This window comes from Oryctolagus cuniculus, chromosome 17 (assembly GCF_051225735.1).
Source record: "Oryctolagus cuniculus isolate XC-2025 breed Fujian yellow rabbit chromosome 17, ASM5122573v1, whole genome shotgun sequence".
In the NCBI taxonomy this organism is placed as follows: Eukaryota; Metazoa; Chordata; class Mammalia; order Lagomorpha; family Leporidae; genus Oryctolagus; species Oryctolagus cuniculus.
Window position 1 is genome coordinate 6,893,814 of NC_142883.1, and position 21,783 is coordinate 6,915,596.

Below are 21,783 nucleotides of genomic sequence, written 5' to 3' on the forward strand. Positions count from 1 at the left end.
GTCCCCTGGCCAACCACCTGCCCCCTGCACTGATTCCTTCCTTCCTGTAGCCATCCTTGCAAGCTCCCTTTCTCTCCAGTGGTGATGGTGCCCATTGCGTTCTCTAGTTCAGGCTGGCATAGACCGAGAGACTGGACCTGCTACTCAGAAAGCCAGAGGGGCCATCCCGCAGGCCGAGACCTGCACCGGTGATACCACAGAAGCAGAGTTCTCTTTCAGGTTGAGGGAGGCTGAGCAGGCTGTAGAAACCCAAGGGAAGAAAGTGAACAAAATGCCCTGGGGAGGTTGCAGATGGGCCAACGGCTGCATCCCGTGTTTGGGATGAGCGTCCCTTTATGGCTGCAACGGCTGCCGCTGTCTCCCGGGTGGGCTTGTGTTAGATTCCTGTGAGCCGCGTGCACGCGCGTGACCTAGTTTAGGTTTATTTTTAATGGAACAGAGGCTTATTTTTGCTTAGTCTTGTTTCTTCCCTGATGGAGAGACTCTGGGAAGGTTGCAGACAAGCTTTCCGTGGTGGTTCTGACCCTGCCAGGACCACGCCATGAGAGCTGCGGACTGGCCTCTCCTCACAGGCTGGGCTCCCCTGCAGGCCACCTGCTGAAGGGGCGGAGGGGTCACCTGCACATCCCCGGAGCGGTCTGTGGTCTTGGGTTGCACACGAGTAGGTGCGGGAGCTGGGGCGCTCGCCCTGGTTCCCGTGGTTGCTGCCTTTTCAGTAGTAGCTTGCTCCTCTATCTTTTCTGGATCTCCAGAGGGGCGGAGCTAAGGTTCGCCTTGAAGATGGCTCACGTGCATGTCCACACCCTGCTATGTGCACACATTCGCTCGTGCATGTGTACGCATACCCTAATATGAACACACGTGGGCTGGTATACCCAGGCGCATAGAACTTCCCAGGCTGGCGTCCATCAGATCAGACCGCAGGGGTGAGGCACCCTGGCTGTCGCAGGGGTCAGCAGTGTGCGCACAAGGCAGAGGGCACCTGTGGGGAGGCGCCCATCAGCTGCCCTGAGATTGGTCCACCCACAGCTCCAGGGAGTGCAGCACGTTTCAGGACAGCTTGACGGCCAGAGCTCCTCGCGAGGTTTGGGTGCTCAGTGTGGACAGTGGCGGGAGCTGAAGTGGAAGTTCTCAGGTGCTCTCGGGATTTCACTTGTCCTCCTCTAGAAGTACTGCCCCACGGAAGACGAGGCAGATGCCACTGCGGTGGGTTCCTGCTGTCCGAGGTCTGATGCTCCTGCTTGCTGTCTTTTATTTATTTATTTGACAGGCAGAGTGGATAGTGAGAGACAGAGAGAAAGGTCTTCCTTTTGCCGTTGGTTCACCCTCCAATAGCCGCCGCGGTTGGCGTGCTACGGCCAGTGTACCGCGCTGATCCGATGGCAGGAGCCAGGTACTTATCCTGGTCTCCCATGGGGTGCAGGGCCCAAGGACTTGGGCCATCCTCCACTGCACTCCCTGGCCACAGCAGAGAGCTGGCCTGGAAGAGGGGCAACCGGGACAGAATCCAGCGCCCCGACCAGGACTAGAACCCAGTGTGCCAGCACCACAAGGCGGAGGATTAGCCTAGTGAGCCACGGCGCTGGCCTTTTATTTATTTTTTAAAAATACTCATTTATTTATTTGAAAGGCAGAGTTACAGAGAGGCACAGGCAGAGAGAGAGAGAGGGAGGGAGGGAGGGAGAGAGGGAGGGAAGGAGGGAACCATTTGTTGGTTCACTTCCCAAATGGCTGCAACGGCCAGGCTGGACCGATCTGAAGCCAGGAGCCAGGAGCTTCCTCCAAATCCCATGTGAGTGCAGGGGCCCAGGGACTTGGGCCATCTTCCATTGCTTTCCCAGGCCACAGCAGAGAGCTGGATTGGAAGTGGAGCAGCTGGGACTCGAACCAACACCCATATGGGTGCTGCAGGTGGCGGCCCCTCCTAAAGTTTTTAAAAATAGTTTCCATTTTTTTTCTGTAGCCATCTTGCCATTTGCCTACTCATTGTGTTAATCCTTTCCTTTGTATGTTTGAGCATATTCATAGTAGCATATTATAGTAACTGTTAGTTACATCATGTCTGTAAACTCTGGTCCATTCTGATCGGCTTAAAACTGCTCTGGTTATGGGTCGTGTTTGGTCTCTGCATGTGTAATCATGTTTGATTTTAAGTTAGTATCACTGGAGCTGTGTTGCTGAGAGACGGGATTTTGTCATCTTGAAGAGTCTTGGATTTTATTCTGACAGGCAGTTAATTTACTGATGCTTGATCCGCTTCTGCGAAGGCGTGGCTTTAGGATCTGCTGGGATGGATTTCCGGTTCTTTCACTCTGGGGCCAGAACAGCTCTGCCCTTAAGGGTGATCTTTTGGGCGTTTTCTGCTGTGCATGGTCAGAACTCCAGGATTCCCCAGAACCGTGTGACCGACGGAGTCTCCATTCAGCTCCGTGTGCCCTAGAAAGGATCTGTCTCCCAGGCCTCACAGCATCTCGGTCTAAGCCTGCACATCTTAGGATTTAGCCAGCAACTCCGGGACCCCTCTTTGCAGTGCAGCTCCCCGCTGGGGTTCCTTGCTCTGCCAGTTTCTGCGGCTTCAGCTCCTGAATTTGTCTGTGTGCTGTTCCATTTCTTCATGCCGCAGTTTGCAAAGTACCTGCAGGTAGAAGGCTTGGGTGGAGGTGGTGCACTCCTCCGAGTATTCCCGTCTTGAAAGGATCCTACCCTGTGTAGTCTGTCCTGCAGTCCCTGGAAACAGTTCCTTCCCATGTGTTACCCAGTTCACCGTTGTTTCCCTCCCGTACCGATGAGACTGAAGCAGGAAGTCATGGTGGAATTAATTTAAACGGTTGTTGGAGATTCTTTGCAGGTGCGTGGGGCCACGTCCTGCCCCCCCCCTTCCCGCCGGTCTCCCTGCCTTCCGTGTGCGGGGAGTGGGGCCTGAGAGGCAGCAGCTGGGGGTGTTTCTGAGGTGGAGCTTCTGTTTTTCTACATGCAATATTGATGTTTGCTTCGAGAATCCTTCTCTGCGTTCTGGCCACAGACCTTTTTTGGGGGGTTTTAATTAGCAGGCACTCAGCGGGGGAGCTCGAGGCTCTTGGTCCTGCTGTTTGGTGGCGTGTTCTTCAGGCGGCAGGAATCATGGTAATTGGTTGATAAGCTGGGACACGCGGGTTCAGAAAATCAGATGGAGGCCCGCTGGGAAGGTGACTGGCGCTAGCTGTGGTTCAAGGATCCTCAAGTGTCGCCACAGCCGCCTCAACTCTGCTCTCCCCTCCCCTCCCCTCTCCTCTCCCCTCCTCCCCTCTCCTGCTCTCCCCTCCCCCCTCTCCTCTCCCCTCCCCTGCTCTCTCCTCCCCTCCCCTGCTCTCTCCTCCCCTCCCCTCTCCTCTCCCCTCCCCTCCCTTCCCCTGCTCTCCCCTCCCCTCCCCTCCCCTGCTCTCCCCTCCCCTCCCCTGCTCTCCCCTCCTCTCCTCTGTCCTGCTCTCCCCTCCCCTCTCCCCTCCCCTCCTCTCCCCTCCCCTCCCCCCTCCCCTCCCCTTCCCTATTCTCCCCTCCCCTTCCCTATTCTCCCCTCCCCTTCCCTATTCTCCCCTCCCCTCCCCTGCTCTCCTCTTCCCTCCTCTCCCCTCCCCTCCTCTCCCCTCCCCTCCCCTGCTCTCCCCTCCCTTCCCCTGCTCTCCTCTTCCCTCCTCTCCCCTCCCCTCCCCTCCCCTCTCCTGGCAACAATGTAGTCGCGCTCGCTCCGGCAGATTCTGTGCTCTGGAGGTTCTGCGCGTCCTGGGATGACCTGGTTTTTAAAAACGCAGCTGTGTGATGCGCTGCCGCCCCGGGAGTCTGTTAGGAGAGCTGGAGGGGAACCCACGGCTCCGTGTTGCTATCGTGCATCCCGGGACATCGTGGTGGAGGTCATCCTGGAGAAACCCTGCGAGGCCCCGTGGTGTGGGGTAGCAGGTGAAGCCGCTGCCTGCGGCGCAGGGATTCCGTGTGCCGCCTCCGGTTTGTGTCCTGACGCTCTGCTCCCTGTCCAGCTCCTGGGAAAGCATTGGGAGTTGGCTCAAGGGCTTGGTCCCTGCCACCCACATGGAAGACCCAGGTGTAGCTCCAGCCTCCCGGTTTTGGCCTGGCCCAGGCCTGGCTGTTGGGACCATTTGGGGAGTGAGCCAGCAGATGAAAGCTCGCTCTCTGCAACTCTGCCTTTCAAATGAATAAATCGATAAACTTTTTTTTTTTTTAAAGGAAATAACAGCTGGCGTCCTACTTCCCAGACGTGTTGTCATGTCTGTTTTAGTTTTTCTTCAAGAAGGCGTACAGGCATGTCTTCAATAATCAGACAGGTGATTATTGACCCATGACACAGATGGCAAAACTGAGGCCGAGAAGTTAATGACCTCCCTGGGGGCTGAAAGCATTTGGTGCCACGTGAAGCTTGGGCAGGGAAAGAGCCAGTTCTCCCAGCTTGTAAGTTGGAAGTGCCCTACCCAGGGGCGCCGTGGTTTCTGGAAGCAGATCCGACTCCTTTGCAATGGACGCCGTTTTTGGCACTCCAAACATGAGGCACAGATAATCACTCATGCGGAGGGAGAAAGAGAAAACCTGCCTGTGAAATTTGAGAGCTGCCTGATTGTTCATGCTTTATTGACTTGTGTGAGTAACTTCGCCGTAGAAGCTGCAGACCTACAAGCTGCCATTCACGGTGCGGATTCCTGAGCCGAACGGGAGCTGCCCGGCTGTCTCAGGAAAGCACTGATGCCGGGGGCCTCCGTGCGGAGTCTCTGAATCGTTGTGTCCAGGGTGCGGCTTAGACGGTAAAAAAAGAAAAAAAACAAAAAAGAGAGAAGCCCACAGGGCTCTGGCATTGAGCCAGGCTGGTGGCCTCCGACGCAGGGCTGGTGTGACTGCTTCAGTTCGGTGCTGCACCTGGACGGGTCCCTCTTGTTGAAGCATCAGCTCCCCCTCTTTGAAGAGGTCCCCCCATGGCACGAGACACAGGAAAGAAAGAAGCATTCTCCTGCCACTGATTGCGGCCAGTTTCGGCCGGTCTCAGCCGGTCTCGGGCCTCGCCGGAATCCCCTGGGGCCCTCACAGCCTGCTGGTGCCTGGGCCCCACCCACACCCAGTGACGTAGACGCTCTGGGGTGAGGCCTGCATGTTCAGCCACGTCCCCAAAGTGAGAAGACGGGGGGGGGGGCAAGTCCACAAGGGTGCATAGGGGGGTGGTTGGAAGATCCAGAATCTTAGAATCAGGAGGGCTCTAAAGCCCACCCCTCGTCACATGGTGTCCTTAGAGAAGAAATTTTTGACCAAGGTAAAATTCACGCAACGTAAAATTTAGCCATTTTAGACTAAGTAGTTCGGTGACATTTATACATTCACGGTTTTCTGCAGCCAACACTCGTCCGCTTCAACAACATTCCCATCACTCCCCACGGCCATTAAGCAGTTACTCCCTCTTCCTCCTCACCCCCCACCCTGCATGATGCGGCGTCGTGGCGACGGTCACTTTCTGTAGCATAAAGTTCTGGAAGGGGGGATGGCCCCTAAATGCAATCACGAGTGTCCTCAAAGCGGGGGTGGGGGCAGAACGAGGTCTAAGCAGACGAGGAGGAGGCCGGGGGGCCGCAGAGGCCGGCAGTGGGGTCAGGAAACTCTGAGCCAAGAGGCCAGGATTGGATTCTTCCCTGGCACCTCCAGAGAGACCATGGCCCCAGGGACAGCCGGATTTCAGCCAGGGGATGTTGATTTCGGCTTTCTGGACCCAAGGCCATCGAGTCTGGGACAGCTCATTACAGCAGCCACAAGAGACTCATACACACAGGTGGCACCGTAGCCACAGGAGACTCATACACACAGTTGGCACCGTTAGTTATCCCCTTGGTGCACCTGCTCCTCGTGCCACTCCAGGGGAGCTGCATGGTCACCGAAGGAGACTTGGTAGTGTGTGTCACTTCCCTGGCACTGACCAGCTCACCGCTCATGGACAGCGCCCTTCGAACAGCCCTAAGTCCCCGGTCAGCGGCTTGTGCACACCTTTGCTGGCCACAGAGCAGAGCTGCCCAGAGCACAGACTCCGCAGTTCTCACTGAGGTCAGATCTGCTCTGCTGCCGCCGCCCGTGGGACCTTGAGCCACTGTCTCAGCCCCACTCACTGTCCCTGCTTCAGGGAGTTTGTTGTAAGGGTTCGGTAGGTTGCCGTGTTTCAGTCATTCTAAGAAGTTTTTTTCTTTTACCTTCTCTTTCACCATCTTAAAAAGTGGGGCACACCCTCCAGGCGACAGTAGTTCATTGTTTAATGGGCAGCACATTTTTTTTTTTTTCTTAGTGTTGACCAGAGTAAAGATGTACTTCTAACAGACGGCGCCGTGTATCAGTGCACGTGGGCAGTCCGTGCAGATACGCTCCGCGTAGTGCCGGGACGTTGTTAGAGGCCAGCAGCTGTGAGTGAGGAGGCCAGTGGTGTCGTTCCAGCGGTGGCGACACACAGAGGTCCTGGGCATCGCTTCACCAGCCTGAGCGTCTCGACCCGCTGCCTCTCATGATCCAGAACCTCTGCCTCGCCGCACCTGCTCGCGCTCTCTGAGCCTTTGCTTTGTCCTGGCACAGCCACCCTGCAGGGCCTGGTGCAGGGGAGCCCCTGGGCTCTGGGTCACGTGCCTGGTCCTCTCCTACCTCTGCCTTGCAGAAACCACCAGGTGTGTGCACGACCTTGCTTGCTGCCTTGAGTGGCTTCAACTCGTTCCTGGGGCCTCTCGGGCCCGAGGTCTGCGATCCTGATTTGTCTAAGTCGCTCTTCCCCCGTGTATCTCCGTTTGGATTTGGTCTGGTGGCAGATGGGATGCTCACCCCAGTTTTGTCATAAGGCTTGTGTCTGTCGCTCTGGGATGAGTCCGAGGTAGAAACCACATCAGGCCGGCGCCGCGGCTCACTAGGCTAATCCTCCGCCCTGCGGTGCTGGCACACCGGGTTCTAGTCCCGGTCGGGGCGCCGGATTCTGTCCCGGTTGCCCCTCTTCCAGGCCAGCTCTCTGTTGTGGCCAGGGAGTGCAGTGGAGGATGGCCCAAGTGCTTGGGCCCTGCACCCCATGGGAGACCAGGAGAAGTACCTGGCTCCTGCCATCGGATCAGTGTGGTGCGCCGGCCGCAGCGCGCTGGCCGCGGCAGCCATTGGAGGGTGAACCAATGGTAAAGGAAGACCTTTCTCTCTGTCTCTCTCTCTCACTGTCCACTTTGCCTGTCAAAAAAAAAAAAAAAAAAAAAGAAACCGCATCAGTCCCGTGGGCATAGAGAATGTGACGTTAGGACTTGCTGGACTCCGAAGGGAGTCGTTTGCTAAGAAAAAAAGATCACCTGGTGTCAGATGTCGCAGAGGGAGCGGCTACTGAGATCAGCCACCAGCCCTAGGGTGAGGACGCTAAGGAGGGGCCGCAGAGCTGAAACTCAGGGTCCGAGTGGGGTGCCCACAGGCTGGAGCTGGTGTCTAGACAAGGGCTCAGTGAAGCCAGTAGCGGAGCATTGACAAAGTCCAAACTGACTTCGGCTGATCCTGCAGGAAAGACTTGCTGGGGCTGTGTGCGCAGCAGGGGCCGGCACTCGGGAAGGGACGCACCTCAGCTCCCCGACCCCCCGCCACCCCCAGCATCTGTGATTGGCAGAGCCTCATCAACTCGCTAAGCAAAAAGGCCACACCCTAATATCACAGAGGTGGAGAGAGGTATGTTTGGGCTAAAAGTCAGTGTAGGATTTTTATTTTTTAGGATTTTATTTATTCGAGAGGTAGAGTTATGGACAGAGGGAGAGACAGAGAGAGAGGTCTTCCGTCTGCTGGTTCACTCCCCTAATGGCTACAATGGCCAGAGCTGAGCCAATCCGAAGCCAGGTACTTCTTCCAGGTCTCCCATGTGGGTGCAGGGGCCAGAGCACTTGGGCCGTCTTCCACTGCTTTCCCAGGCCATCAGCAGAGAGCTGGATCGGAAGTGGAGCAGCCGGGACACAAAGTGGCATCCGTTTGGGATGCTGGTGCTGCAGGCGGAGGCCTGGCCTCCCACACCAGTGCCCTGGCTCCTCAATGTAGGATTTTAATCGACATCCGTTGACCTAAGACCCCTGTGATCGTGTGTTTGCACGCGAGTGTGTCCATCAGTCAGGGATCTGGTGTGCAAGCAACAGATACTGAGTCTGGCTGACGAGATAGAGGTGTAGAGCCTCTAAAGGGACTCCGAGTAGCTCCCAGAATGCTGCTGGGGGAGGCAGGAGCGAGGGAGCCAGGCGGAAGGCGCAGCTTCCAGGAAGACGCCCCAAACCGAGTTGCTGAGCTGGTCAGTTGAGCAAACCCCTGGTGGCCTGCGGTGTGTCCTGTGCCCACATCCCAGCCAGACACGTGCTTGCAAGGAACTGTTGTGGCTTATGTGTCAGCCAACACCAATAAGAGAGAGAGAGAGAGAGAGAGAACTAGAGGGGGAGGAGGGGGAGGGGAAGGAGGGAGGGAGGGAGAGAAGGGCCCGTGACCTTCTGTGGCTTCTCCCACGTGTGAGGAAGCGCTAAACACGGGTCTGAAATCCCCTCCACTCACTCAGGGGCTCCTTGAAGCCCTGTAATGAGCACCTTTGATGGTTGGAGCTGCAAGATGTTGAGCAGGTTTCCTAATGACTAGCAGCCAGGTGGGGATGCTCCCCCATGGAGCGCTGAGCCCTACACAGTTCCGGGGCTGAAAAGGCCCCTTTGAGCTCAGTCTGGTTTTTAATTAATTTTCCAGCAGGCTCACACCGTGGGAGGATCCAATATTATTGCATTGCAGACAAAGACATGGCCTGCGTTTTTCAGGGTGGCGGTGAGCATGGGCGACAGTCCCAGAGTGAAGCCCGTAATTGGGATAATTGGTGGCTGCAGCGGGAGGTCTCCGTGTTGCTGTCAGGCCCAGACAGGACCTCTTGGGAGGTGGGGTGGTGCGTAATGTCACTTCCGACCTCTGCCCTCTCCAAATTGCCACCGTCCTCCTCATTGTCGTCTTCCTTCTCAATGAGGCTCTGCAGCCACTCCGCATATCTGCTCCGCTCTTGCCAGACCCAGGTCGGAGAGTTCTTCCTAACAGCTCCTTTAGCATTTCTCCTTTTTCGGGGGCTGGCATCGTGGTACAGCGGGTTAAGCGGCCGCCACTGGCCATGTCAGCCTCCCGTATTGGAGTGCCGGTTCGAATCCTGGCTGCTCCGCTTCTGATCCAGCTCCCTGCTCATGGGCCTGGGAAGGCGGCAGAGGATGGGCCAAGTGTTTGGGTCCCTGCGCTCTACGTGGGAGGCCCCAGGTGGAATTCCTGGCTCCTGGCTTTGGCCTGGAGCAGCCCGGGCTGTTGCAGCCATTTGGGGAAGGAACCAGCGGATGGAAGAGCTCTCTTTCTTTCTGCCTTTCAAATAAGTGAATGAATAAATCTTGGGAAAAAAAAACCCAAACTTCTCCTCTTCCTTGTTCCTTCCCTGTGACTGCAGAAAGTGCCACCAGCTCCCTTGCTCTCCCGGAATCCGGTGCCTCACGCAGTCTGCTCTGTTTGCGCCGTTACCGAGTTGTTTCGGCAGGGACCCGGCCCTTCTCCCCCGCCCAGAGTTTTGCTCTGTGGTTCAGTGATGGGAGGACGCTGAGGAGCACCCAGAGCGGCCGCATGCGGCGAGGCCGCACCGGGACGTGGGGTGCCGCACCAGACGTGCTGTGCCGGAGGATGGATCTGCTTCCTCTCTCCTCCCTGCCTCCCTCCGTCCTGTCCCCACCCGATCTTTGCTGTCTGTGACTCATCTAGTGCCAGCCCTTGGAGCCAGGCACTTTGCTAGTGCCCAGGATCCACAGCTTCATCTAATGATAGACACAGGCAGTTACAGGGCAGTAATTGCTGTCTCTGGTGGAGGTGGGTGTAAGGGGGGGCGCTGGATACCCCCAGACTCAGTCCATCTGGGGGGGTCACAGACGGCTTCCTGGGTTTGCTGCACAAGGGCAGACCTGGAGATTAAGTTGACATTTGTCAGGTGGGTGTACCTGAGAGGAAATGGTGGGATATGCATTTCAGACCAGGGGACGGGTGTGTGTGTGTGTGTGTGTGTGTGTGTGTGTACACGTGTATCTATTTAAAAGATGTAATTTATGGGGCCGACAGTGTTGCGTAGTCAGTAAAGCCACTGCCTGCAGTGCCAGAATCCCATATGGGCACTGCTTCCCATCTAGTTCCCTATTAATGCACTTGGGAAAGCAGTAGAAGATGGCCGGAGTGCTTGGGCCCCTGCACCCACGTGGGAGACCTGGAAGAAGCTCCTGGCTTCAGATTGGCCCAGCCTTTGGCTGTTGTGGCCATTTGGGGAATGAACCAGTGGAGGGAAGCGCGCTCTCTCTCTCTCTCTCTGCCTCTCTGTAACTCTGACTTTCAAATAAATAAGTAAATCTTTTTTTAAAAACAGATGTAATTTATTTATTTGAAAGGTAAGGTGGTAGAGAACGAGAGGGAGAGAGAGAGAGAGGGAGAGAGGGAGAGAGAGATGTCTTCCGTCTCCTGGTTCACTCCCCAAATGGCCCCAGTGGCTGGGGCTGGGCCAGGCTGAAGCCCGGATCCTGGAGCTCCATCTGGGTGTCCCACGTGGGTGCAGGGGCCCATGTACTTGGGCCATCTTCTGTTGCTTTCCCAGGTGCATCAGCAGGGAGCTGGAACAAAAGTGGAGCAGCCGGGGCTTGAACTGGTGCTCTGATGTGGAAGGCCGGCGTTGAAGTGGTGACTTCACCCGCTGTGCCAGCAACACCAGCCCCCGGGCACAGCGTATCTGAAGCAAGCTCACAGGACGCTGCTGTGCAGAGCGGGGCACAGCGCACGCATCAGTGAGCTCTTGCTGCCTACCAACCAGCCGTAAAGCCTCAGTGGCACCGGCAACAATGACTGAGTTTCCAGGGGCCTGCAGTTGGCTGGATCAACTCTCCTGGCAACTGCTGGGTTTGCTCATGCCTCTGTGGACTGGCTGGTCTTGACTGCTTTAAGCTGTAAGACTGCAGACAGACGGGGTGTCATCTATGGACCAGGGGGTGAGTGCGTAAAAGAAAGGCGAGAAAGAAACAAGGCCTATTTTGCCTTGTGGCACTCCAGAAAGCAGCAGGGGTCAGCAGCAGCTCTCGGAACGTGCTCCCTCTCGTCACGTCTGCTTAAACCGCCACTGTCTGACCCGGCGATACAGCCTCCACGTGTGCTGCCCTTGTGTGCAGTGTTCAGTTGGCTTCATTCAGCTGGACTCAGTCTGGGCTCTCCAGGGCGATGGACCCGAGAGTGGATGTGTACAGAGAGTCACCTGCCACAAAACACGTCAGTCTACGACACACAACAGTGGTCCCCTAAAACTGCATCACCTGGCGACCTTCCAGCCGCCTGCGCTCGGTGCACTTCTCAGCCTGTGTCCCCGTGGGGAAGTGATGCCTGGTTGTATATATGCAGCCCGGAAACTCGTCACAGGGACTGCGTCGTGTGGTTGTGGAGCTGATGAGCGGTGTGCAAGCCGGAGGCCCAGGAAAGTGAATCTGGGTCTGCAGGCCCGGAATCAGCAGTGGCAGTGGTGTTGGTCTTGGTCTGAAGGCCCAGGAGCCGGGAGCTGCAGTGCCTGGGCGCAGGGGCAGATGGGAGCAGAGAGAGGGAGGGGAAGCCAGCCACCCCGCTGGAGTGGGTGATGCCCACATCGGCGAGGGTGGGTTTTCTCCACTCAGACCACCGATCCTGAAACACTTGACACACCCACCAGGAAGTGATACGGATCCGCCCCGTGGGCATCCCTCAGCCTGCCACAGGGAGATGGGTGCATTGATGACTTTCCTGCAACAGTAAACAGAGGAGCAAAGGATCTTGGGTCTGGAGGAGGGGGAGAGGAGGAGTTCAGTTTCTATGGTCAAGCTTGACGGAGTGCTCCTTCCACCTGCTCACCGTCTCTTGGCCAGTCACATGCGTGTCTGTGTGCAGGAAAGGCTAGTCACATGACTGAGTCCAAAGTCAAGGCGGGGTTGGGGGGGTACGCCAGGCCCCGATGAGGCCAAGGGAAGGAGGTGGCATGCAAGGAGGGATAAAGAACTGGGGCCATTCAACTGAGAATGTTGAGCTGTGAGGTCACGGCAGGTAGGCGGGGATGTACTGGATGTAATCCAACGCTGGCTCCTGGAAGTAAAGTACATAGATTTTTTTTTTTGAATTAGATAGAGAGAAAGGTCTTCCTTCCGTTGGTTCATCCCCCAAATGGCCGCTACTGCTGGCGCTGCACCGATCTGAAGCCAGGAGCCAGGTGCTTCCTCCTGGTCTCCCATGCGGGTGCAGGGCCCAAACACTTGGGCCATCCTCCACTGCCCTCCCAGGCCACAGCAGAGAGCTGGACTGGAAGAGGAGCAACCGGGACTAGAACCCGGTGCCCATATGGGATGCCGGTGCCTCAAGGCAGAGGATTAACCAAGTGAGCCACGGCGCCAGCTCCCGAGAACATAGATCTTGGTAAGGAGGGCTGTTGGCCACTTAATTGGCTGCTGCAAGCCACTGAGGGCAGGGGCTTGTCTGATTCACTTTGGTTATTAATATGTTAAGTTTGTCAAAATGACTCCCTCCCCTGCTGGCAGCATTAAGGGTACTCAAAGCATCGGGAAGCTAAAAGCATAACAATTTTGTGTAGCGCATTTTATGTGAGGCTCGGAGGCCACTTGTTCCTAAAGGGGAAATCTGCAGTTGGAGGATGTGCAGAGCTCAGGAGTGCCCAGGCCCTGCCTTCAGCCCTTTTCCAGAGAGAACCTTCTAGAATAGGCCGGGTCCTGTTTCTTGAGCACCATTGACTTCCACAGAGCTCAGATTTTTTTTCTTATTAAAAGAGGCTAGAGCTGATCATCCCCATTCATTCTTTAAAAGATTTGTTTGTTTGAAAGGCAGAATGAGAGAGGGAGAGTGACAGAGGAGGAAGAGATCTCCATCCAGCGGTTCACTTCCCAAGTGACTGCAGTGGCCAGGTGCTGGGTCAGTCCAAATCCAGGACCCAGGAATTCCGTCCAGGTCTCCCACGTGGGTGCAGGGGCCCAAGCACTTGGGCCATCCAGTGCAGCCTTCCCAGGTGCATTAGCAGGTGTTACTGGTCACGGAGGGAAGGGCGGTTGACAGAGCGAGTGTCATGGGTTGTTTTCCTCGGCTCAGTATATAAATAAAAAGCCAGGAAACAATTTGCGAAGAGGCAGGAACTTTTATTAGAAGAGAAATTTTATTTGATTGGCAAGTGACAGAGAAAGCGCCTGGTCCAAGAGGAGCCCAGGCGGAGTGCCCGAGCCGGACACTGGCTTCGAGGAAGGGTCCTGGGGTTTTCAGGCTTTGGTAGCTGGCTGTTGGATCTTTCTATTGAAGTTGCCCATTGGCGTGGGGCTCATGGAGATCGCGGGGGTCTCCTGGAGGCTGTCCGTCTCCTTAGGGGCTCCGCCCTCCACCCCCTGGCTAGCTCTGGGTGAAAGAGCAGGGAGCTGAATTGGAAGACGGGACTCAAAGTTGTGCTCAGACGTGGGATTCTGGCATCGCACGTGGTGGCTTAACCTGTGCCACAACCACCCCTGCATCCATTTTTTTAAAGAAAGCTTTTATTTAATAAATGCAAATTTTCATAGGTACAGCTTTAGGGAATATAGTGGTTCCTCTCCCCATACCCGCCCTCCCACCCCCAAACTGTCCCACCTCCCACTCCCTCTCCCATCACATTCTTCATTAAGATTCATTTTTAATTACCTTTATATACAGAAGACCAACTCTATACTAAGTAAAGGTTTCAACAGTTTACACCCACACAGACACACGAAGTATAAAGTACAGTTTGAAGACAAGTTTTACTGTTAATTCTCATAGTACAACACATTAAGGACAGAGATCCTACATGGGGAGCAAGTGCACAGTGACTCCTGTTGTTGATTTAACAATTGTCACTCTTACTTATGATGTCAGTGATCACCCGAGGCTCTCGTCATGAGCTGCCAAGGCTATGGAAGCCTCTTGAGTTCACAAACCATAGTCAAAGTGGAAGTTCTCTCCTCCCTTCAGAGAAAGGTACCTCCTTCCTTGATGGCCCCTTCTTTCCTCTGGGATCTCACTCGCAGAGATCCTTCACCCTGCACTCATTTTTAACTCTAATGTGAAATATAACACACAGACATAAAAATCCCTCACTCTGTATCACAAAACAAATAGTTCTAAAGCAAATACCTTTGTAGCTACTGCCACGTCAAGTCATAGCAGCCTTCTGCTGCCCACGTGTTTTCTTGGTCAGTTCTTCTCACTACCTGCTAAGTCACTATTATTCTGATTTTTATGAAAATTAATCCCTTTTAAAAAGTATTAGTTTTTATTTATTTTAAGGGCATAGAGAGATGGATCGATCTTCATTTGCTGGTTCTCTCTCTCTCTCTCTCTCTCTCTCTCAGATTTATTTTATTTATTTGGAAGGCAGAGTTACAGAGAGAGCTCTTCCATCCACTGGTTCACTCCCCAAATGGCCACAAAGGCTGGAGCCGGGCCAGTCTGAAGCTGGGATCCAGGAGCTTCTTCTGGGTCTCCTGTGTAGGTGCAGGAGCCCCAAGCACTTCAGCTGTCTTCCGCTGCTCCCCCGGCCATTAGCAGGGCGCTGGGTTGGAAGTGGAGCAGCCCAGTGGACTAGCGCTCCTAGGGGACACCAGAGCAAGGGGTAGCGGTTTAACACGTTAGGCCACAACGCCGGCCCCTACTGCTTCACTCTTAGAAATGCCTTCAGTAGCTGAGGCTGGGCCGGGATGAAGCCAGGAGTTCATTCCAGGGTTCTCATGTACGTGGCAGGGACCCAAGTAACCTGAGCCATGAGCTGCCGCCTCCAATGGTGTGCACCATCAGGAAGCTGGAGTTTCAGCTGTAGCCAGGACTGGACTCTGAAGTGCAGGTGTCCCAACCTGTCTTACTGCAGCAAACATTTGTCCTCTTCCCGTCCCTTAGAAAACAATTCACCCTTCAGGTATATATCCTTAAACAACAAAGTTCAGTGTTTTAACTTTATATAAAATGGGGACATTCTGTGTACTTTATTTTTGTTCAATATTATAGAAGTAAAACATCCCCACATTGTTGCCTGTGAATTCATTTTGGCTGGTGTATAGTATTCCATTATAAGAATAGAACTCTATTCGTCCTGTTGCTGGTGGACCCTTGAGTTGTTTCCAGTTTTTGGCTACTTTTGTACAAAGCAAGTGAAATATTGCAAGATGTTAATGGAGACAAATTTTAAATGGTTTGAAGAAGATTTGGATAAATATTGATGCCATGTCTACTGATGAAAGAACTCACTAAAAAAATTGGCTGTTTTCCCCAAGTATATATTTAATACAGTTTGATTGAAAACCTCCACATGTATTTACTTTTGGGTCAGACTTGTGAAGCTGATCAGACAGCTCATAAAGAAAAATGCAGGGCCAGCAGTAGTGAGACACTCTCGAAGGAAGGGGATAGAAGAGGAGGAGGGAGAGCAGCGATTTGGTCTCCCAGGCACCAAGACTCATCAGGAATGGAAGCGCCGTGGCCTTGCCCACAGCTGTATAGCATGCGGGAGGGAGGTGGGATGTGGTCTCTGCACACATGGAAGCTATGCATAGCACAAGGCAGACTCACTGTGAATCCACGGGAGGAGGAGGAGGACCGAGGCAGTATATGTTGATACAATCAAATCTCCTCCAGTAGATTCCCACCTTGCATCTACACACACACACACACACACACACACACAAATCCCGGGGGAAGTTAACGGTGCTTAAACACTATTCAGAACAAGGCTTTTCAACCCTGGCTACACAACACAATCATTTGTGGACCCTTTGTAAAAATATATATATATGTATATATATGTGTATATATGTGTGTGTGTGTGTGTGTATAAATTCCAGGTTTCGGCCCCAGAGATCCCGACTCGGGTTGCAGCTGCCTGTTCTCAGAGCAGCTGTGTTGAGACATGATCTCCACGCACCTGCTCATTTCCAGTACGCACTTAGACGTGTTCCCACAAGCGTATCTACCTGTAGCGTCTTCACAGTCCTCAGACTGAAGATTCCCACACTCCCCAAGTTCCCTTGTGCCTCCTGGGGTTGGCACTCCACACTCCAGCCGGTTTCTAACACTTAGCTTAGTTTTAGGCATCAGTGTTTTAAAATACGCTCTCCAGTTACTGTTCGTACGTAACCAGCTAATGATAAAATAGAACAGTTGATGATGTCAAAATAAAAACTGCTGTAAAAAGACATTATGAAGCCCAACAGCAGATCCTTGCAGTGTATGTAACTGACAAAGGATCAGTGTCCAGCATATATAAGAGCCACCAGGGGCCGGCACTGTGGCGTAGCCGGTCAAGCCGCCGCCTGTAGTGCTGGCATCCCATGTGGGTGCCGGTTTGAGTCCTGGCTGCTCAACTTCTGATCCAGCTCTCTGCTATGGCGTGGGAAAGCAGTAGAGGATGAACCAAGTCCTTGGGCCCCTGCACCCGTGTGGGAGACCTAAAGGAAGCTCCTGGCTCCTGGCTTCAGATCGGCACAGCTCCGGTAATTGTGGCCATTTGGGGAATGAACCAGCAGATGGAAGACCTCTCTCTCTCTCTGCCTGTACCTCCCTGTAACTCTGCCTCTCAAATAAATAAATAGATCTTAAAAAAAGGATGTTATATACAGCAGTATGCCATTTGATTAATGAAACTGTAAAATAATAGTTCCTATTTTTTATATAAGTGTATAAAATATATTAGCATGACTGTTAAACATGGAAACATGGCTCCAAAGGTGCCCATAAATGTTGAATATTTTTAGTGTTGAATATCTTTAGTGGTTGGGGGAAATAGAACCTCAATTTTTTAAAAGATTTTTATTTTTTGAAAGAGTGAGAAGGAGAGAGGAGGAGGGAGAGAGAGAGAGAAAGAGAGAGAGAATCTTCTGTCCTCTGGTTCATTTTCTAAATGGCTTAAACAGCCGGAGTTGAGCCAGACCAAAGCCAGGAGCCCAGAGCTGCTTTTGGGTCTGCCATGTGGGTGCAGGGGCCCAAGCACTTGGGCCGTCCTCTGCTGCTTTCCCAGGTGCATCAGCAGGGAGCTGGATTGGAAGTGGAGCTGCCAGGACACAAACTGGTAGCCATATGGGATGCTGTCACTGCAGGCAGCAGCTTAACGCACTACACCACAATGCCAGCCCCAAGCCTCAATGTAAGATTTTATTTTATTTAAACCATTTGAATCAGGGGCCGGCGCTGTGCTGTAGTAGGTTAAGCCTCTGCCTGCGGCGCTGGCATCTCATATGGGCACCAGTTTATGTCCTGGCTGCTCCTCTTCCTATCCAGCTCCCTGCTAATGCTCCTGGGAAGGCAGCAGAGGGCGGCCCAAGTGCTTGGGCCCCTGCACTCACGTGGGAGACCTGAAGAATCTGCTGGCTCTTGGCTTCGGATTGGCTCAGCTCTAGCCATTGTGGCCGTTTGGGGAGTGAACCAGTGGATGGAAGACCTTTCTCTCTGTCTCTCCCTCTGTCTGTGACTCTGCCTCTCAAATAAGTAAGTAAATCTTTAAAAAAAAAAATTGAATCCAATGTGGTAAGAAGTTAAGCTTTATTAAATCTGGATGGTTGATACCTGGATTTCCATCGTGTGGTTCTGTGGATTTTCCTTTCTCTGAAAGAGTTGCTTGAGAAGGAGTCTGAAACACTGTAGATCAATGACATCAACGAATGACATCAGATTGAAGGGAAAAAATATATGTTAGATCAGTAGACTTCCTGTTTCCATGTGGTGGTGGCCGGAATCTCTCCCACATTTTGTAGTAATGGTCCCCGACCCTGTACCTGCAATTTAAGCACCCTGAACTCTTGTATCTGGATTATTCTAGAACCTGTAAGATTTTGGGGGTGTGTGTTGGTCACGACTGGAGTATACTAGAAAACCCAGATGTGGAAAGGAAATGCCTACCTTGAGTATATTCACACCATTATATGTGAAACCCTCTTGATTTATCTTCCTGGTAGTTTTATAGTGATGGTTGTTAGATTTCTAAATTTGATCAATACTGAGATTCAAATATGTCTGAATTTTGTGGTCTTTTTTTTTTTTTAGATTTATTTATGTATTTGAAAGGCAGAGTGACAGGCAGAGGCAGAGGTGGAGAGAGAGGTCTTCCATCTGCTGGTTCACTCCCCAGATGACTGCAATGGCTGGAGCTGTGCCTATCTGAGTTCTTCTGGGTCTCCCACGCGGGTACAGGTCTCCCAGGCCATAGCAGAGAGCTGGATTGGAAGAGGATTGGCTGGGACTTGAACCGGCGCCCTTGTGGGATGCTGGCACTGCAGGCGGTGGCTCTTTACTCACCACGCCACAGCACCAGCCCCATGGTCTTTAGATTTGTAAATGGTTGGAAGAATTTATTTGTAGTCGTCATCAAGGGTTGAATTTCAACATTCTAACTGTAAAACCAAGGAGAGGCCGGCGCCGCGGCTCACTAGGCTAATCCTCCCCCTTGCGGCGCCGGCACACCGGGTTCTAGTCCCGATTGGGGCGCCGGATTCTGTCCCGGTTGCCCCTCTTCCAGGCCAGCTCTCTGCTGTGGCCAGGGAGTGCAGTGGAGGATGGCCCAAGTGCTTGGGCCCTGCACCCCATGGGAGACCAGGAGAAGCACCTGGCTCCTGCCATCGGATCAGCGCGGTGCGCCGGCCGCAGCGCGCCGACCGCGGCGGCCATTGGAGGGTGAACCAACGGCAAAGGAAGACCTTTCTCTCTGTCTCTCTCTCTCACTGTCCACTCTGCCTGTCAAAAAAAAAAAGAGTAGATTACTTAGCTGGTGAACACAGAAGAAGTTAGCCTTTTATAGGCGTGTTCACTTTATCCTGGGTGACAGTTACGTCTCTCAGTAATTACGATGGGTGATACCCACACATGCACATCACTGCATGAGCAGTATCCTTGGGGTCCTGTACCGATGAGCACTCTGCACGTTGGTCTGATTTTCAAGGTGAGAAGGTATCCCTTTCTCAACACAAAATTCTACATCTGCAGACAGTGGGATGAGGAAAAAACCGTCCTCTCTCCATAAACTACAGGAGGTGAGGACTCGTGACAAATCATCGTTGTAGTAACCGTGCTTCCCAAGAGCAGTGGGAGTTCCTTGGAACAGTAGACGCCCTTTTAAAATTCGATTAGAGAGCAAAGACAACGATACAAGCCGGATTATTTAAAGGCAACCTCTATCCTTAAGACATGTCTTGGGGTGGTAGAAGCAAAACGATTTGACATAAACGGGATATTTATACCCTTGCTGTTATCATGTTATAAGGCACGATACCATGGGAAACTTATCCTGTAATCGTGGAAAAGTCGTTTCCGGGTAAGTAAAAGGATCAAACAGTTGGAGGAGAGAGAGTCTAGGTTCAGGAACACACGCGGAGGCGAGGCCAAGGTCTGTGCTGTGAACTCCCACCTCCTGCGTTTGGTGAGGATGGCCGACGGTCTCTGTTGTCGTTTGGTAAAACACAGAGTTTGCCGTCCTAGTTATTTTCAAGCTCAGTGAAAGGCGTGCACGTTGTTCTGAAACCGATATCTAGAACTTTCTCACCTTGCGGAGCTGACACTCTGCAGTCACTAAATCGCGGCTCCCTTTTCCTCACTGCCCCGGCCTCTGGCAACCACGCTGCTGACAGGACATTCGCCGTCCTGCGCCGGGCCTGTCTCACTTCACAGAACATCACCCGGTTCGCCCTGTTGTACAAGCCACAGGGTTTCCTTTCTTTATTGTGCTGCCCTGAACATGGGCAGGCAGGTGTCTCTTTGATACTTTGCTTCTTTCAGATACACTTGTATACCCAGAAGTGGGGTTCGTGGATTGGGTGGTAGCTCTGTTTTTAATTTTTTTTTTAAGATTTGCTTGTCTATTTGAAAGGCAGAGTTATAGAGAGAGGGAGAGGCAAAGAGAGAGAGAGAGAGAGAGGGAGGGAGGGAGGGAGAGAGAGAGGGAGAGAGAGGGAGGATGAGCAAGTGAGCACGATCTTCCATCTGCTGGTTCACTCCCCAAGTGGCCACAATGGTTGGGTCTGGGCCAGGCTGAAGCCAGGAGCCAGGAGCTTCACCTGGGTCTCCCACATGGGTGCAGGGGCCCAGGCATTTGAGTCATCGCGCTTTGCTTTCCCAGGTGCCTAGGAAGGGCACTGGATGGGAAGTGGAGCAGCTGAAGCAAATCTTGAGCTTGAGACTTGAGCTGATGCCCATACGGGATGCGAGTGCTTAACCTTCTCCACGCCACAGCGCTGGCCCTGTGTCTAAGTTTTGCAGCAACCTCCATACTTTTCCCCGTAATGATTGCACCATTTATAATTCCACCAACGGTGCACAAATGTTCTCATTCAGCCATGTCCTCTGAAACACTTGTCATTTTCTTTCTTTTCTTTAGTAGTAGCCATTCTAATTGATGTTAGGTGACACCTCATGGATCGGAAGTGCAGCAGCCAGGACTCGAACCAGCACCCATATGGGATGCCAGCTTTACCCGCTACGCCACAGTGCCAGCCTCGATACCTCTATTTTTAAAAGTGGAGATGAGGAACAAAGTCTGATCTTTTCAAAAACCGTGACTGTGGTTCACTGTAACTAAGAGGCTTCGATTTCACAGAACGAGGGATGGCTGTGTTTGCGGAGGAACACTGGGCTGTGGGGCACAAAACACTCGCCTGGGGGCTTTTGGCTTTGTCTCCGGTCTTCTCGGCTCACAAAGAAACAAAATGGAGACTGGCTGCCATCTTTCCCGTGGACCTCTTCTCTGGTTTTGGACTGCTTGTTTAACCACCCCTCCATGTGGAAAGACCGGAAATGCAAACGGGCAGGTCTGTGGGAAGCCACAGTCCCGGGCACCTGCTGCTGATTTTGAGAGGCGGCGTCTGTGGGTGAGGGAGACTGAGTCGGCTGGACTCTGGGACTTTGCCTTTCCCTGTAAATCCCAAGGATTTCTGGAAAGGGGCAGGACTTGGTCTGGAAGAAAAGGCAGCCGGGTCAGGTCCTTGTTTTTAGGCCGAGAAGAGCATTCCTTGTTTTCTGAGATTTCCAAAGAACTCCAACGTAATCCACATGTTCCCATAAAACCCCTCTGTTTTTTGGGGGGAGCAGAGTATTTTTACATGTCTAAATTTGCCATGGGATTGCTAAGTCACCCTCATTAATTGCTTTGGGTTAATTGTTCACCCCAGTTCCTTTCTGTGGCAAATCCAAGAGCGTTGAGCCGAGCGCCCCATGCAGTCAAACTGGACACACTTTGCACAGATACACTTGATAATTGCCTAATGAGAGATGAACTTGCATCCTTGTAGAACCGCGTAGTCAGCTGGGGGAAGTAACAGCCTACTCTTTCATTCTTTCCCTTCTTATATAAAACCCCTAGTGATTGCAGTTGAAGACAGGAGCCAGTTCATCCCTGTTGTTGTTGTTGGGGGGGGGGGCGCTCAGGAGTGTTTGCTGAGTACCGAGCGCTCAGTATGCACCGGGCACTGCTCTAAACCCTGCCTGTGTATTCACTCGGCCCCCACGACCCTGTGAGGCAGGTACTGCATCGACCTCGTTTTACAGAGCGAAGGGTGGAGGCCCAGAGCGGTGGTGCGGAGTCCGCGTGCGGTGCTGTCAGCGCCGCCTGGCCAGTGGTTCTCATTTGTTTATTCTGCCCTCCTCAGCGTTTGTCTTATCGCCATGGAGCATGAGGTTCTGATCGCATGGGGCCTGAGGTTCTTCGTGTCTCCCCGGCCCTCGTGTGTGACCCGTGCCTCTGTCCTGTGGGGC

The 21,783-nt window shown here is 53.2% G+C and overlaps 1 protein-coding gene across 16 annotated transcripts in view; it reads left to right on the plus strand.

The window, feature by feature from the left end:
- Nucleotides 1-21,783, plus strand: part of SLC39A11 (solute carrier family 39 member 11) — a 443,645-nt gene that overhangs the window by 133,307 nt on the left and 288,555 nt on the right. The window lies entirely within an intron of this gene.